At 41.7% G+C, this 10,901-nt stretch overlaps 1 long non-coding RNA gene across 1 annotated transcript in view; it reads right to left on the reverse strand.

The window, feature by feature from the left end:
• The window catches only part of LOC112406596 (uncharacterized), a 102,895-nt gene that overhangs the window by 91,221 nt on the left and 773 nt on the right, over positions 1–10,901 (reverse strand). The window lies entirely within an intron of this gene.

Consider the following 10,901-nt stretch of genomic DNA (forward strand, 5'->3'; position numbering starts at 1 on the left):
CCTTTTCCCCACGTTATACCTATCAACCTGACTTCATCTGTACTCTTCCTTTATAAAGGGTCAACTCTCCCTGCTCTTATCTAAGGCAAGCCCCTCTACTTGTACCCTGGATCCCATCTTGTATAGTCAAGGATTGTGCTCCTGTGATTACCCCCTCCATTTCCTGCATCCTCAGTTTCTGTCTCTTTACTGGATTATTCCAATCAGTAAACATACTGTAGTATTTCCTTCTAAAAATACCATCACCCTAGACCTCATATCCTCCTCCACTTACTTGGTGAGTAGGAGCCCATTTTTTCTGCTCCCTTTTATAACAAACTTTTTTTTGCGGTACGCGGGCCTCTCACTGTTGTGGCCTCTCCTGTTGCGGAGCGCAGGCTCCGGACGCGCAGGCTCCGCACGCGCAGGCTCCGCGGCCATGGCTCACGGGCCCAGCCGCTCGGCGGCATGTGGGATCTTCCCGGACCGGGGCACGAACCCGTGTCCCCTGCATCGGCAGGCGGACTCTCAACCACTGCGCCACCAGGGAAGCCCCTGTAACAAACTTTTAAAAGGTTGTCTGTACTTGGCAGTTTCTACTTCCTCACCATACATCATCTCTTTAGTCCATTCCAATTAGGATTATTGTCTCCATAGCTCCACCTAAACTGCTCTTGTTGAGATCATCAGTTACCTTCTTGCCAGATCATTTTCCTTTTCCCAAATGTTTGGGACTCCCAGGCATATTCCTCACCCATTTTTTTCTTCACCATAATATTAATTTTCCCCTCAGTCATCTTATCCAATTTTTCTGATTTTAAATATTGTCTGTGTTCTTAGGACTCCTGAAATTTGTATTCTATCCCTAATACCTTTGTCGAGCTCCGAACCCATATCTACCAACTCCACTCAGATGTCTAATAAGGACTGCAAAGTTAACTCATTCAAAACAAACATATTGGTTTTCTTCTCCCTCTCAATTTACTTCTCCCCATGTTTCCCCCACGTCAACAAGTGGCATTATTTTCATCCAGTTGCTCAAGACAAAAACCTAGAAGTCATCCTTAATTCCTCTTTGTGCCAGTTATTAGGCTGTTATCTCTTAGCAATAAACCATTCCATAATCTGTGATGCTGGGACTGGGACTCTGCAAGCTACATTTCTATACTTTGCCAGCTGAATCCTTGCTACAGTCAGTAAGCAACATTAGAAAAAAAAAGACTAAAAGTCAGGAAGAGGGAAAAAGAACTTGCTCCTCCTTGTTGGCTTTCTGCACCTGCCAGCATTGCCCCAGTTATGGACCTTCACCCTCACAGCAGTAGTTAGCCCCAAATTTCAACTATTTTCCACTTTCCTAGAACCAGCCCCAGCATACCTCTCAGAGGCACCAGCAGCCAGTGGGCAGCACCCCCTGCCCCAGGTCAGGGTTCCAACTCTGCTGGGTCTCCCCTCCTAGCCCCGGGGTTCTAGTAACTTCAGGTCTTCCCAAGTTTATCCAGGACTAGGTTAGTTCCTGAAGTTATTATATTATCTTAGTGCTCCCCTTTTCCTTTTTCAGTTAGACAACACCTGTCTGACCAATTCTTTATACTCAATTTATTGCTGTTGAAATACTTAGCAGCAGCCAGAGTGACTCCTCTAAAGCATATGTCATCTCCTTGCTCCTCATCACAGCTGGAACAAAATTCAGCCTCCTCTTTCGGGCCTTCAGCCCCTTTTGTGACCCGGCCTATCCAACTTTCTAGTCTCACCTCTTACCAGTTTCTGATTACTCATTCAGCTCTAATCATTCTGTCTTGAACACACCACTTTTCCATTGCAGGGCCTTTGTACTTGCTCTTCTCTACATCTGGATTCTTTGCCTGTCTCACAGCCTCATTCCATTCATGTTTATTCTCAAATGTCATCTCGGAGAGGCCTACTCTCACTGCATTATCTAAAATGCACAATTCCCCCCCACCTCCATTTCCTTACCTGGGTTTCTTATTCTCACTACCTGACTTTGTTATGGTATTTCTCCCTCCCCTATTCTCAAGTAAAAAGCTTCATAGCTTCACATAAAGGAAGGGATGTGATCTTATTTATCCCTGGTGCTGGCACTCAATAAATTCCAGTTGACAATTGAGTTTAATAAGTGAATGCAGAAGAAAAGTGGACCAAAGTAATTGCAAACAAGGTAATATGCAAGTGAGACAAAGACAACATGATATAGCCTAATTCAACTCCCTGAGTACATAATGCAACAAATGAATCAGAAAAAGCACTTAAAGATGTAACAGAAGAGAATTTCCACAAAATCATGAAGAACTGAATCTGCAGAATAAAATGTTCCAAGAAAAATGGACATATACTATTCATATCAAGGCATATACTGGTTAAGCTATTAGCCATGAAGAATGAAGGAAAAAATTCAGACCTCCAGGCCGAAAACTAACTTATCAGAGGGCGGAAATCATGCTGGCCTTAGACTTCCTCTAAGCAATATTCAAAGCCAGAAAACAAAGGAAAAATGTTTGCAGTCTTAAGGCAAAGCCAGCATGACCCCAAACTATGATATATAAGTAAGTGACATTCAGAAATTGATGAAAAAGGCAAACATAACATCCACGAATTCATGTTAAAAAAAAAAAACTACTTAGTGAGGAGCAGATAGCTAAGTGATGAATCAAAATTAATAAGTAGGAATTGAGAACTGAGGTGTATTGTGACCACTGGATTTTAAAATAGAGATCAAGACCAAATGACCAAAGGAATTAAGGTTACAAAACAGGAACATTAAAACCTTCACTTTAAAAAATAATGACATAAATAAAAATATATCTTTTTCATGGCAGAGTCAACTTGCATTTCTAAATTGGAAACATACAGATAAAAAAATCTCCAAACTCTTTATTTTTTAAACTTTGGATATTTTAGGACATAAGATCTCTTGTGGCAAAGAAACATTTTTCTAGAGTTCAGCAATTCCTTCAGCTTATCTTACTACTACCAAATTCAAATAATTTTAACACTTTAAAAAATTTTAAAGTATGCACATTCTCATCTTAAATAAGATTAACTTATTTGTATAAGTGCATAGAAATATGCCTACCACAATGGTCACTTAATATTGATGGTAAAATCTGGGATCTGAGGAGATTTAAAAACCTTCCTGTAACTTTCTATATTGTTTGAATTATTTATAAATGAACATGTATTGTTTTTATGAAACCAATAAAAACACTATCCTTAAAATACTATTATATACAACAGTGTGAATATACTTAATACTACTGAACTGTACGTTTTAAAATTATTAAGATGGCAAAGGGCTTCCCTGGTGGCGTAGTGGTTGAGAGTCCGCCTGCCGATGCAGGGGACACGGGTTCGTGCCCCGGTCCGGGAAGATCCCACATGCCGCCGAGCGGCTGGGCCCGTGAGCCATGGCCGCTGAGCCTGCGCGTCCGGAGCATGTGCCCCACAACGGGAGAGGCCACAACAGTGAGAGGCCCGCGTACGGCAAAAAAAAAAAAAAAAAAAAAAAGGTGGTAAAGTTTGTTATGTGTTTTTTTACCACAATTAAAAATAAAAAATACTATTATAAAAGTTATGATATAGGTCCAGCCATTATGGCTTTACAGATGGATTTTGACTATCCCAAATTCTCCTCAAATCAATTTTTTCCACCATAGATTACCCCTCAAATTATACCCTTCACATAATACTATGTACTTGCTTATACCTTATCTAATTTAATTTTAGAAACAGAGACCATTCACTGGCAGACATTGTTATAAGTATGCAAAATGAAAAGATGCATGTAAAAAGTAACTAATATGTTGTATTACTCTATTAAATATCTTAGTGTTATGAAAATGTAAATATATGTCATTTGATTTACATATTTTGGTGGAAATCTTTTAATGATTTTTTTTCTGATTGTTAAAATATGTGCCCATTTTAGAAAATATGAAAGAGAAGGTAAAAACCACCATAATTACATATTTTGGTATATTTTTTCTCCCAACCCTTGAGGAGAAACAGTTTTATAACCTAAAAGATTTATCTGTACATTAAATTAAATATTAGTGTTTCTCTGTGGCATTAAGTATTTTTAGTGGTTGCAAAAATTCTATTAGATTGATGTACCATGGTTTATTTAATCACTCCTTTACTACTGAATATTCAGATTGTCTCCTCTCTATAGGTGCTGTAATGATCATATATAAATCTTTGACTTCATATCTAATTTTTTTTAGGATTGGTTCCTGGAAGTGGAACTACTATTATCAAAGATTTGGACACTTTTGACTCCAGACAAGTAATATAGTAATAGTAAATTTCGTTGCATTCTTAGCAACACTACCTGTTAGCACTTCTTTTCTTTTTTTCTTTTTTTAACATCTCTATTGGAGTATAATTGCTTTACAGTGTTGTGTTTCTGCTGTATAACAGAGTGAACCAGCTGTATTTATACATATATTCCCATGTCCCCTCCCTCTTGGGTCTCCCTCCCACCCTCCCTATGCCACCCCTCTAGGTGGTCACGAAGCACGGAGCTGATCTCCCTGTTCTATGTGGCTGCTTCCCACTAGCTATCTATTTTACATTTGGTAGTATATACATGTCAATGTTACTCTCTCACTTCGTCCCAGCTTACCCTTCCCCCTCCCCATGTCCTCAGGTCCATTCTCTACATCTGAGTCTTTATTTCTGTCCTGCCCACAGGTTCTTCAGAACAACTTTTATTTTTCAGATTCCATATATATGGGTTAGCATACGGTATTTGTTTTTCTCTTTCTGACTTACTTCACTCTTTATGACAGACTCTACATCCATCCACCTCACTACAAACAACTCAATTTCGGTTCTTCTTATGGCTAATATTCCATTGTATATATGTGCCACATCTTCTTTATCCATTCATCTGTCGATGGACACTTAGGTTGTTTCCATGTCCTGGCTATTATAAATAGTGCTGCAATGAACATTGTGGTACATGACTGTTTTTGAATTATGGTTTTCTCAGGGTATGTGCCAGTAGTGGGATTGCTCGGTCGTATGGTAGTTCTATTTTTAGTTTTTTAAGGAACCTCCATACTGTTCTCCATAGTGGCTGTATCAATTTACATTCCCACCAACAGTGCAAGAGGGTTGCCTCTTCTCCACACTCTCTCCAGCATTCATTGTTTCTGGATTTTTTGATTATGGCCATTCTGACTGGTGTGAGGTGATACGCCATTGTAGTTTTGATTTGCATTTCTCTAGTGATTAGTGATGTTGAGCATCCTTTCATGTTAGCACTTATTTTCAATCTCTGTCAATCTGATGGGAAGACTCTTTCTGTAATTTAGTTTGATAAAGTTGCATTTTTGCTGATCCACTCAATAACTTTACTATTTCAAGGACTTATAATTCTTTGTCTTCTCCATGATGCTTAACAGAGCCTTGCTAAGATACAGAAGAAATGTATTTTTTTATTGGCTTTGGCAGCATTTCTTTTAAAGTACATTATATCTTGAACACATAGAAAGGTGAAGAAAGATAACATCAAAAAGGATCCAAATTATTTTACTTAATAAAAAGTAAGACTGTATTCAATTCTTAATGTAGTCATAGAGCATTATTACCATCAGCCAGCAATATCATATTTTATTTATTGAAATCATATTGAATTTATTGCGTAATGTGCCATTTTTACTACAGCACTTTTCAAAATGCTTCAAAATGCTTAGTCTATAAGGTTAAGAAAAACATTCACTAGATAACTACTTTGAAATAATTTCCTCGACTCTGCCTTCATTCAAGAGGCCTAAAAACAGACTGGCCCACTTCCAACTTTCATGTTATCTTTGCTATGAAGTCATTCTATAGATAGGTTAATAAGCATTCTGGCATACAAAAAAATAGTTTCTGTAAAACTATATTGCATAGTTTGGCTGGGGTTGTTCCTCCTTCAGAACTGCATTACGTAATTTTAAAGTATTTACTTAAGCTCCTTTGGGCTGCCTCCATGGTAGCTATGAAGTCACTGAGAATTAGGAACAGTTTGGGGCCTGATAACAAAGTCTATTAGTTTAATGTGAACACTTTGTCAATTTTTTTTATCACTGCCATATAAGGAACTTTAAAAACAAGGATATTAATTCATTTTATTTTTTTAAAAAGTTTGCTACTTCAAAAATCATTAAGAAATACACACACACAAAAAAGGTTCATAAATGTACATTTGCTTATTACCTAAATGTACTTATTTTAAAACCCGTACTCTATAGCATGAATTCACAGTGTGATTTTGACTTATAAATAATTATGCAAAATTATCAAAATGTATAGAGCACAGCCTTTAGGAGAGTATGAATTATTAAAATGGCCTAAGCACTATTTCTATCTGTAAGTCATGAAGTTTTCTATGAGAACATCAAAGATATATAAATTATAATAATATCAGCTTTGGGAGAATTTAAAAAGATACTAGGCTATAAGATTATTTTATCTTGATTACACAGAGAAAGGGAGTATCTTCAGTTCTTTAGAGAGAGAACTCTTGAGCTCCTTTACCAACTAAATAAGAATGTGTCATGCAATGTGCGTTGTACAAGTGGGAGAAGAGTCATTCAGATTTTGTATGTTAATCAAGTGTTATATCACCTCAAGGAAACATGCAAATTCTTATAAAATACCTAAAATCTCAACCATCACTTTAGAATTACTGAGTTTTATGAACCAACAAGCCCAAGTAAAGTCAAGATCCTGACATTTGGGATTTCCCTGGTGGCACAGTGGTTAAGAATCTGCCTGCCAATGCAGGGGACACAGGTTCGAGCCCTGGTCTGGGAAGATCCCACGTGCTGCAGAGCAACTAAACCTGTGCACCACAACTACTGAGCCTGTGCTCTAGAGCCCACGAGCCACAACTACTGAGCCCACGTGCCACAACTACTGAGCCCACGTGCTGCAACTACTGAAGCCCATGCTCCTAGAGCCCATGCTCCGCAATGAGAAGCCACCACGATGAGAAACCCGCGTGCCGCAACGAAGAGTAGCCCCCCACTCACCGCAAATAGAGAAAGCCCGCGCGCAACAACAAAGACCCAACACAGCCAAAAAAAAAAAAAGATCCCGACATCTAAAAACATGTAACCCTTTAAATGTCATTTTATTTTAATTATGTAACATGAGTTTATTATAAAATTACTTATAGGAATAATCTTGATAGCATTTTGTTTTTTAACTTTGAAGTCATTGATGGCCTTGCCAATGATCTAGTGAGGTCCAAAGTCAGGGACAATTCAAGGAGGGAATGGAAAAACTTTTAGGACCTGATTATCTCCTTGAAGGTGCAGCCACTGTGCATGTCCTACCTAGCTTGGGAGAGAGAGAAGTGTCTGTGTACAGGAGGCCTGACCTGGAGGGGAGGGGATGGTCATGAGGGAGAAAAATGGGGGACAATTATGAGACTGCCCATTCAGATTGGCTCTCGATTTGCTTTGCTGTAATGATGAAATGTTTGGGTTTTTATATTTCATTCTAGTATCAAAAAGAGGATATTGATTTGGTTTCTTATGTTTAAACATTTTTCATATACAATATATTTATACATCTATTTATCTTAAGTTAATATGTGTGGTGATTTTAAACACGTTGCCAATTCTCTTCCCATTAAAAGGTAGAGTCTGATTCTCCTGTCTAGAATTGGTATGGCATTAGTTATTTGCCTCTAGCGAACAGAATGTGGATAGGATGCTCCAGACTTCTACGCTTAGGTCATAAGTGATACAGTTTCACCTGGCTCTCAGTCTTGGGACCCTTGGAGCCCAGAGCCCTGTTGTGAGGAAGCCCACACCACAAGGAGAGGCCATGTGCAGGTGTTCTGGCTGAAAGTCCTAGCTAAGGTGCCAGCCATACATGAGTACGGATTGCTAGGTGTGGAAGTGAACACGCCTTCGGGTGATGCAAGCCTTCAGCCTATGAGCTGCCCCAGCTGACTCCCAGTGGACGGGAAACAAGCTGTCTGCAGAGCCCTACCCATACTGCATATTCATGAGCAAGTAACGTGTTTTAAACAACTAAGTTTTGGGGGTGGTTTGTTTTGTATTTGAGTCCCTGCTTCCATTAAATCTCTAGCTCAGGTTAGCTGTAACAACTAGGAACACTTTCCCTCCACTTTTCCTTGTTTCCCTAGCCAGACTGAGATCTTAGCACCTCCAGGTACTAATTGTGGATGATTAAGTGTGGTTTTGAAGTGCTGTTAGGAAAAAAACCCACCATTATGGGGACCATTCTAGCCAAAGTCCTTTTCCTTGAAGGCTTAGTGGTTGAGCTGGGGAAAAAGAAAGCTTGACGCCCTCCATCTCTCCTTTTCTTCTTCACTAGGTATCCCTGGTTTTAAAAAAGAGGGGAAAGCAAGATTTAATCTTCTCCTGCCCTCATCTCCCTTCTGAATTCAAATCTTTGGAAAGGTGCTTTCTTTTTCACTGAAAAGGTACACAGCCTTTTCAGTCTTATAAAGGGACCAAACCAGCCACAGCTTTTTATTCCTTATGAAGGAAGCAAAACAGAGTTCCTCCTCCTGAACCCGAGGCCCACGTCTCCTCCCTCCCCAGACCAGAATGGGGATGGATCCCTTGTTCTGGCCCCACCAGCCAGTCACTTTCCCATCCCACCAACTCTTTCAAATTACCTTTCTTGAACCCCTCTTCTCTCTATCCCCACTGCCACTAGGTACACAGCAGTGGTTCTAGTTGATTCTTAGATCACAGGATATTTTATTTTCCATCTTCCAGTCTCCAGGACCCCAACTGGTGTAATCTTTTCAAGGACCTGTAATCTTTTCATACCTGACCATGCATTTCCATTAAAAAAAAATCCTTTCATGGTTCTCCCTTTCCTGCAGGTTTCAATCCAGAGGCCCAATAGTCATTTACTCACAAAGCAGCGTAAACCCTTGAAATTGTATGCAAAATTGTAATAGAAGTCTATAGGTGCATTTTTTTTTTCCTGGAGAGAGACCAGATTGCTTTCCGTAGGTTCTCAAAAGGGTATGTGTTCCCCCAAAAGATAAAGACTTGTAGGTCTCAGGCTAAAGTCCAAACTCCCCAGCATGGACTACATGGGTGTGACCTGGCCATTCTTCCAGCCTCCTTTCTTTCCCTTCTCTTTACCCCTTTCACATCCCACCCATTCTTACTTGGCTGTAGTTGTTCACTACAGGCCTTTGTACATGCTGCTTTGCTTGCTCAGCTTGGGGAAATCCTTTCCTTTCCTCTCTGCTTAGCTGGTCTAACTTTTGCCCATCCAGGAAACTGCCTTCTTTCTTTTAAGAAGCACCTCAGACCATGCTACCTACAAAAAGTTGTGCAGGCTAAGCAAGCTGGGTGTGAACTCTTGCCTCCCTGAATCCAGCCTAGCAATTGCTCTTTCTTTTAGCATCTACCTCCTGGATTTACAAACTGGGGTGGGGGGTGGGGGGTGGGAGAAAAGAAGATAAAACGTAAAGTAAAACCTGTAAAACAAGCAGTGACTAATAATTGTGCAGCACTTATACAGAAGAACCCCAGGCTGTAGTGTACATTTTTGTAGTGCTTTCTTGGGAGGGTGAGATTGGGTAGTAAATGTGTAGTTTATAGTTCCCTCAGAGTGTTAATGATAAATACAATACACACCTTCCTGTTAGAGAATATCCTATATGAATTTTCAACATCATCCAGTTTTCCTTTATTTTATGCCCAGCCAACAAATGGTGTTATGTATTTAACAAATACTGAAATTAATAACAACATAGTTCTGATATTCTGCCATCTACTAGGACTGCTGGGTCATTAATCTGAATTATTTCTCCTTGGTTCACGCACCACCACCCAAAAAAGACGGTCTAACATCATGATGTGTCCTTAAAATTCTCCATCTACCCAGGAAGATGTTCCAACTTTTTGAGATAAACCGTGGACTAAGTCTGCTCGTGAGACCTGCTTTGTCTTATAGCACAGGCTTTAAGCCAACCCCTTACTCTTTCAAAAAGTTAAGTCTTTTAATTGTTGCCTCGAAACGGAGCTCTTTGCCCTTCTTGGGCGGACGGATCTCAACGAAGTGTATTTCCCTGCTGCTAACGCATAAACTTATAAATAGCGCTTACCGCGCTGAGTCACCAAAACCCGGAGTTTCCCCAAATAGCTTATAACGACTGCTGGAATCGAGTCCTCCACAGCGGTGACAGGCTCCTATCACACACACGCGAAGCTGGACCCTAGGCGGGTCCCCAACCACCCAGCTCCCGGAGAACGCGGGCAAAGCCACCTATTCCCAGCCAGGAGTTGCGTGTCGGACCTTCTGAGCGCTGATGGCGCTCTCGGGACGCGGCCGGACTTGGCCTTGACCGCTCAGGGACCGTCTCCGCCCCCTCGGGAGCTGGGAGCCGCAGGGGGCCGGCACAGGCCTCCGCCCTGCGCCGCCTGCTCACACAATGGGGCGCGTCGGGAGAGGACGGCCTCGGCACCCGCTCTGGTCCCAGGCCCGGGACTATGGGCAGCTGGGGAAGCAGCCAGGAGCTAGGGCGATAACGAAAACCCCCGTCTCCCCTCTGCCCACTCCCACACTTCGAAATGGCTGCGGCCGCTGGTTTGGGGGCTGGAGGAGTAGGGCTGGGGGAGGGAGCGGAAGTGCCACCCCCTGCAGTCAGGGGATAGTGACGTCACCCCTACTGTCGGCCTGTAGCGGGGGCGTCTGCCCGTCACGTGACCCCAGCCCCCCCACTCGCAGCTGAATCCCGCGCGCGCGCGCGCGCTCCCTCCCCCAACCCCTTCTCCCCAACTTTCGCCCTCCCTGCTCCAGCAAGGCTGTCAACAGCGCCAGCTCCGCCCCCTCCCCCGCGCCCAGTGTAACCGCCACGGCGGCGCGGCGGGCGCTCGCGCTCAGGTCAGGGCTCGTGGAGGAGAGCATGCCTT

The sequence above is a fragment of the Neophocaena asiaeorientalis genome, unplaced genomic scaffold, assembly GCF_003031525.2.
Source record: "Neophocaena asiaeorientalis asiaeorientalis breed wild unplaced genomic scaffold, Neophocaena_asiaeorientalis_V1.1 scaffold59, whole genome shotgun sequence".
Taxonomy (NCBI): Eukaryota; Metazoa; Chordata; class Mammalia; order Artiodactyla; family Phocoenidae; genus Neophocaena; species Neophocaena asiaeorientalis.